General features: G+C 44.8%; 1 protein-coding gene across 1 annotated transcript in view; it reads left to right on the top strand.

Annotated features, from left to right (window-relative positions):
* adarb2 (adenosine deaminase RNA specific B2 (inactive)) overlaps positions 1–6,563 on the top strand; it is a gene marked incomplete at its 5' end in the record, with an annotated part of 512,623 nt that overhangs the window by 5,415 nt on the left and 500,645 nt on the right. The gene's annotated exons all lie outside the window — the stretch shown is intronic.

Below are 6,563 nucleotides of genomic sequence, written 5' to 3' on the forward strand. Positions count from 1 at the left end.
GTGTACAGTACAGACAAAAACACCATGGGACACCTGTTCACTTCCTCCCATTACATGTGTACAGTACATACAAAAACACCATGGGATACCTGTTCACTTCCTCCCATTACATGCGTACAGTACAGTCAAAAACCCCATCGGATATCTGTTCACTTCCTCCCATTACATGTGTACAGTACATACAAAAACCCCATCGGACACCTGTTCACTTCCTCCCATTACATGCGTACAGTACAGTCAAAAACCCCATCGGATACCTTTTCACTTCCTCCCATTACATGCGTACAGTACAGTCAAAAACCCCATCGGATACCTGTTCACTTCCTCCCATTACATGCGTACAGTACAGACAAAAACACCATGGGACACCTGTTCACTTCCTCCCATTACATGTGTACAGTACAGACAAAAACACCATGGGATACCTGTTCACTTCCTCCCATTACATGCGTACAGTACAGTCAAAAACCCCATCGGACACCTTTTCACTTCCTCCCATTACATGCGTACAGTACATACAAAAACACCATGGGATATCTGTTCACTTCCTCCCATTACATGCGTACAGTACATACAAAAACCCCATCGGACACCTGTTCACTTCCTCCCATTACATGCGTACAGTACATACAAAAACCCCATCGGACACCTTTTCACTTCCTCCCATTACATGCGTACAGTACAGACAAAAACACCATGGGATATCTGTTCACTTCCTCCCTTACATGCGTACAGTACATACAAAAACCCCATCGGACACCTGTTCACTTCCTCCCATTACATGTGTACAGTACATACAAAAACCCAATCGGACACCTTTTCACTTCCTGTGATTACATGCGTACAGTACATACACGCATATGAGTCTGCATATCAGCGATTGTATACAGTATGTGTAGCAGTTCATTAGCCTAGAGATGGGTAGCGTGGTATTCACTGGGAGGGTGGAGGGGGGGGGGGGGGGGGGGGGGCAACTGTAGCCTGGGAGCCAGTGCCATAGCTGTGCCGCTGTGCCAGGTTATTTCTGTGCCAGCTAGGTCAGCTCTCTTTCCCAGGGATTCCTCAGGCTCTACCTGTCGCATTGGGCCACAGCTGCTGTATGTTGATCCCCGTACCGAATGCACCTCCATTTCACTGCTACTGAAGTAGCCGGACCACCTTGCACACTAGGGTCAAAGTCTCTCTCTCTCTCTCTCTCTCTCTCTCTCTCTCTCTCTCTCTGTCGCTCTCTGTGTCTCAGTCTCTCTCTCTCTCTCTCTCTCTCTCTCTCTCTCTCTCTCTCTCTCTCTCTCTCTCTCTCTCTCTGTGTCTCTCTCTCTCTCTCTCTCTCTCTCTGTGTCGCTCTCTGTGTCTCAGTCTCTCTCTCTCTCTCTCTCTCTCTCTCTCCCTTCTCTCTCTCTCTGCTGCGCTCTCTGTGTCTCAGTCCTCTCTGTTGCTCTCTGTGTCTCAGTCTCTCTCTCTCCTCTCTCTCTCTCTGTCACTCTCTGTGCTCAGTCTCAAGTTTCAAGTTCAAGTTCAAGTTTCTTTATTAATACAGAATACTTTTATATGAAATGCTTCTTTCTGTTTTGCTCCTGAGAGTGTGCTAGATAAAATAGATAAGTATAAAATAAGTATAAAATAGAAAGTCAAGTGTAAAACAAAAGTGTTCATATACATATATACAATATACAATGCAGAGTAGAGAAAAAGTAACTGAGTTACAATACAATATACTGTACAGTACAATGCAGAAATGGGATTAGGTACAACTTAGGGTAAGGTGCAATGAGGTATGAGTTGTAGTGCAAATCTCTTTACCAATAAATATAAAGTGTGTTAAAGTGTCTAAAGTGGGTAAAGTTGGTGCTACAGTGAGTTGTTTATTTAAAGTGAGTGTGGATGTGTGTGCTGTGAGTGTATTTTTCTCTTTATTGTGGGGATTGTATTCTTGTGTTTTTATATTGTATTCTTGTGTTTTTATATTGTATGTTTTTGTCTGTACTGTATGTGGCACCAAGACAAATCCCATCAACAATGTTGAAATGGCAATAAAGTTTCTATCTATCTATATCTATTTGATGGTTTGTTACATAGTGTTATTGTCGTTGAGCAGCCTGATGGCCTGGGGATAGAAGCTCCTTCTGAGTCTCTCTGGGCTTGCCATGAGACTCCAGTATTGCTTGCCTGACCGCAGCAGTTCAAAGAGGCAGTTGTTTGGGTGGCTAGAGTCTTTGGTTATTCTCTTAGCCTTACCCCTGCAACGCTGTTGTAATGTCTTGGAGAGTGGGAAGCCCACCTCCAATTGTGCGTTCGGCTGAACGGGCCACTCTCTGTAGTCTGCTACGGTCTTGTGCGGTGCTATTCCCAAACCAGGAGGTGATATTGCCAGTCAGGATGCTCTCTATTATGCATGAGTAGAGTTTTTAAGGATCTTCTGGCTCACTTTGAACTTCCTTAGGCGCCTAAGGAAGTAGAGGCGTTGCCGTGCCTTCTTGACTACACTGTCATGTTGGGGGTGCCGTGCCTTCTTGACTACACTGTCAATGTGGGGGGCCCCTATGTTGAGGGTGATGGATGAGGAGGTGCTGTTGCCTGCTCTCACCACCTGGGGTCTGCCCATCAGGAAGTCCAAGACCCACTGGCAGACTTCATAGTTCAAGCCCAGGTCCCTGAGCTTGGCTATGAGTTTGGAGGGGACTATGGTATTGAATGCTGAGCTGTAGTCGATGAATAGCATTCTCATAGTTCCCCCTCTTGTCCAGTGTGATGCTGCTGTGTGCAGCACATGGGCTATGGCGTCCTCGTGGACCTGTTGGGTGGTATGCAAATTGCAGGGGTCCAGTGGATGGGGAGGGAGGAACAGATTTAGCCTGTTCAGTCTCTAACAGTCTCTCTCTTTCTCTCTCTGTCACTCTCTGTGTCTCAGTCTCTCTCTTTTTCTGTCACTCTGTGTCTCAGTCTCTCTCTCTGTCGCTCTCTGTGTCTCAGTCTCTCTCTCTCTGTCACTCTCTGTGTCTCTCTCTCTCTCTCTCTCTCTCTCTCTCTCTCTCTCTCTCTTCTCTCTCTCTCTCTCTCTCTCTCTCTCTCTCTCTCTCCTCGCTCTCTCTCTGCCTCCCTGTGTCATCAAGTGTGTTTACACTTTAGGGGCGACAGTGGCTCGGGAGGTAGAGCAGTCGTCTGGCAATCCGGAGGTTCCCGGTTCGATTCCCCGCTCCTCCCGGGCAGCGTGTCGATGTGTCTTGAGCAAGACACTTAACCCTAATTGCTCCCGATGAGCAGGTTGGCACCTTGCATGGTTGCCTCCGCCGTCCGTGTGTGAATGTGGGAGTGAATGTGTAAGTGAATGGGTAAAATGTGAGTAACAAATTGTAAAGCGCTTTGGATAAAAGCGCTATATAAAAAGCAGCCATTTACCATTTACATGTACCTTAAATATTCTGAATACTTGATTATTCACTATATATTCTGTACTGTTCATGCATAGTTCCATTACCTACCTTGCAAAGGAAATACATATAAAACCCATACTAATAAGCCCATAGCTTTCACCATAGCCTTCTAATCATTCCGCTGTTGATTGTACTGTAGCACTATTTTACTCTGTCCATTCTATTGCATAATTTACTATCTATTCTATTCTACTATTTTATTGCACTGTATTATTTTACTATGAGAGAGACAGAGAGATAGAGAGATAGAGAGACACACACACAGAGAGAGAGAGAGAGAGAGAGAGAGAGAGAGAGAGAGAGAGAGAGAGAGAGAGAGAGAGAGAGAGAGAGAGAGAGAGAGAGAGAGAAAGAGAGAGAGTGAGAGAGATAGGGAGAGAGAGAGAGGCTAGAGTTAACATGAAGCTCTCATAGAAATGTCTATGCTGATCGCGTCTATATTAAAGGCAGCCGAAGAGTGCTTCCGCATTGGCGTTTGCGCTCTGATTGGCCGAGCGCGCGCATGCGCATGAGCCGCGACGTGCTCCTCTAGCCAGGAATCGAAACTCCGTTTAAGCTCCAGAGAGCGAGGCTGAAAAATCCACAGTTCTTGCCCCACTGATGGGAGCCGAATCCCGGATCAGAGTTTTCTGATGAATATCCCCAAAATATGGAGGTCCCGAACGCAATTAAGTATTGATTACGCCGTAACTAATCATTAAAAAATATACCGTTAACTGGAGTATGTTGTTTCTTTACATATATGTTGGATTAGAGAATTGGTTTGTCATGACAATCCAATAAAAAATCGCGATTTACCCGGTGGCTACAACAACACACAGTAACTACATGCATCATTGTTTACAATGAGCGGTGGGGCTGGGCTGGGGCGCGCGGTGCTCCCACTTAGGTGGCGGCGGCGGTTGACCGATGGCGATGCCGAGACGAGCGTGCGTCCGTGGGGTAAGACGGCCGGTGAGAGAGTGCGGCGCGGAGCCAATGGCAGTGACATGATGGGAATAATTGGACGCGTTAAACAGCAATCAATTAATTTAATATAACAGTCCGGTTCTGTGTTTGTTTGTGTCTGTAGATTGTTGGTGAACAACTAACTTTAGGTTAGTTTAATGCGTCCGTGTCGATTAGCCCCACCGTTCATTGTTAACAATGATGTGTGTTGTTGTAGCCACCGGGTAAATCGCGATATTTATTGGATTGTCATGACAAACCAATTCTCTAATTCAACATATATGTAAAGAAACAACATACTCCAGTTAACGGTATATTTTTTTAATGATTCGTTACGGCGTAATCAATACTTAATTGCGTTCGGGACCTCCATATTTTGGGGGTATTCATCAGAAAACTCGGATCCGGGATTCGGCTCCCATCAGTGGGGCAAGAACTGTGGATTTTCAGCCTCGCTCTCTGGAGCTTAAACGGAGTTTTGATTCCTGGCTAGAGGAGCACGTCGCGGCTCATGCGCATGCGCGCGCTCGGCCAATCAGAGCGCAAAACGCCAATGCGGAAGCACTCTTCGGCTGCCTTAATATAGGACGCATCCTGATCAGTCACAAACAACTGCTCTCTCTCTCTCTCTCTCTCTCTCTCTCTCTCTCTCTCTCTCTCCTCTCTCTCTCTCTCCTATCTCTCTCTTTCTCTCTCTCTCTCTCTATCTCTCTCTCCTCTCTCTCTCTCTTCTCTCTCCTCTCTCTCCCTCTCTCTCCAGTGCGTGCCCGCGGTTGTAGGGCATTAAAAGTATTGATTCCTTTTTCAAGAGAGAATAAGTATCAGATCCTTCTGTGCCACGGACAATACGACAATCACACATTGAGACTAATTAGTAGGTGATCTGGAGAACAATGACTTCTCCTCATAGGAATGACTCGTGGCTGAGTGGGAGCATCAAGCAAAGCAAGCAGCAGAATCATTGGACTTCCAGTCAAACATTTTCAAAATAAATGTCCCAATATAGAGAATATAGAGATATTTATACCTTTTATACTAATTTAAAGCTTCCAGGAGTAAGTAGGCTATAATGCAGCCTTACTCAGCACTAAGAGGCCCAGCGAATGCACCATCTTCAAAGCTCTCTATAAGATATACAAATCTCAATTACGCCACAGAAACACAATAGACATCTACAGCAAAGACTTGAAATGCATAACTGTGTCTGGCTTTTCCACTGTTGGCTTGCGAAAAGCTTGCAGATTTGACCACAAAGTTAATCATGAAGCACTCAAGCATAAAGGCACAATAACACTATGAAGCATGAAATATGCAGGCAAGGATTTCTTCTGAACGGCACGGCACTCAAACTTCTGGATGCTGAGGGACCGTCGCCAGAGTGCACCGGAGAAAACTTAAATGGAATGTGTCCTAATGGCCGATACATTTTATTGACTGTGTTTGAAAGAGCGTGGTCGGTCCATGTCCAATACAATAACGTACATTGGAAGTCAGTCCATTTGAATAGAATAGCGTACAGTACATAAAAAAAGGGGGGGATATTAAAAGAGCTGTAGATAACATTCAGCACTAGAGCACCAGCAGCATGTCATTTATCCAATCAGGTGCATTCCACGTGGGGAAATGGGAAGTAGGGGGGGGGGGGGGGGGATACATGCCAGCAACATGTAAACTTGATTTATTTTGGACCCGCCAACATTTCTAGTTTTAGTCTTTTTTAAGGAGGATAAGTCTTACTTAACATAAAAATGGTATCTATAGCACCTTTAAATAGAAACACATAAATATGTTGTTGTGCTGTTGATTTAAATGGTGCTACTAAACGTTTTAGTTAGTGACTATTTATAGTTAGCCCTGGTAGTGGAGTAAAAAGTGGAGTGAAAGTAAAGAAATTAAAAAAAAGTTACCTACAATTTTAATACTCAAGTAAAGTACTACAAGTTACGTCAACATTTCACTTAAAAATTGGACTTGAGTAAGAATACCCAGTGGTACTGATTAGGAACCCTCTCAAGACTCTATATTTCTGAGCTAACAGTGACCACATCAGGGCAGGACAATTTAATTGCGATGGATGAATACATGTCAAAACTGAAGTACTCATTAATCAGTACTCTCAGGCTTGCTACAGTAAACACCAGCCTCGTCTGGAGGCACGGTTTCCCAACTAACCGACAGACCCTT

This window comes from Notolepis coatsorum, assembly GCF_963971535.1.
Source record: "Notolepis coatsorum genome assembly, chromosome: 12".
Classification (NCBI taxonomy): Eukaryota; Metazoa; Chordata; class Actinopteri; order Aulopiformes; family Paralepididae; genus Notolepis; species Notolepis coatsorum.